General features: G+C 45.0%; 1 non-coding gene across 1 annotated transcript; it reads left to right on the top strand.

Moving 5' to 3' along the window:
- Window positions 1–272: 272 nt before the first annotated feature.
- Window positions 273–379, top strand: LOC116271975. The gene has a single exon (XR_004180707.1). It is a non-coding gene; the product is annotated as a U6 spliceosomal RNA (small nuclear RNA).
- Window positions 380–959: the final 580 nt, after the last annotated feature.

Below are 959 nucleotides of genomic sequence, written 5' to 3' on the forward strand. Positions count from 1 at the left end.
TCTGCCTCAGCCTCCCAAGTAGCTGGGGCTATAGGCTCTCGCCACCACGCCCAGCTAATTTTTGTATTTTTAGTACAGACAGGCTTTTCACATATTGTAGATGGTACACAGACTTTAATGCGAACCATTGTCTGCTCTGCAGGCCCAACAGACTTTGTCGAAGGAAATTGTATGTTTTTCAAGCCCATTAAATTCCCCTTAAAATCATTTCCTATCCCCTAAAATCATGCATACTTTCCCATCTTCCTTTCCCCTAAGAAGAAGGGTATACAGTGCTCACTTTGGCAGCACATATACCAAAATTTTGACGATACCGAGAAGATTAGCCTGGCCCCTGCGCAAGGATGGTATGCAAATTCATAAAGTATTCCATTTTTTTTTTTAATTTAAAAAATTTATAAAAGTTTTTTTAAAAAGAAGAGTACCATCTTACTCCATTGGGATATTGGGTAATCACTCTATGATTCTCCCCTGTGCATACTAATAAATTTGTACACCATTTCTCCTACCAATTTGCCTTTTGTAAGTTGATTTTTTTTTTTTTTAAGACAGAGTCTTGCTCTTGTCGCCCAGGCTGGAGTGCAATGGCACAATCTCAGCTCACTGCAACCTCTGCCTCCTGGATTTAAACGATTCTCCTGCCTCTGCCTCCCAGGTAGCTGGGATTATAGGCGCCCGCCACCATGCCCAGCTAATTTTTGTATTTTCAGTAGAGATGGGGTTTCTCCATGTTGGCTGGACTGGTCTCGAACTCCTGACCTCAGGTGATTCACCCACCTTGGCCTCCCAAAGTGCTGGGATTACAGGTGTGAGCCACCAAGACTGGCCTGTAAATTGATTTTTTTTTTTTGAGACGGAGTCTCGCTCTGTCGCCCAGGCTGGAGTGCAGTGGCCCGATCTCGGCTCACTGCAAGCTCCGCCTCCCGGGTTCAAGCCATTCTCCTGCCTCAGCCTCCCGA

This window comes from Papio anubis, chromosome 1 (assembly GCF_008728515.1).
Source record: "Papio anubis isolate 15944 chromosome 1, Panubis1.0, whole genome shotgun sequence".
In the NCBI taxonomy this organism is placed as follows: domain Eukaryota; kingdom Metazoa; phylum Chordata; class Mammalia; order Primates; family Cercopithecidae; genus Papio; species Papio anubis.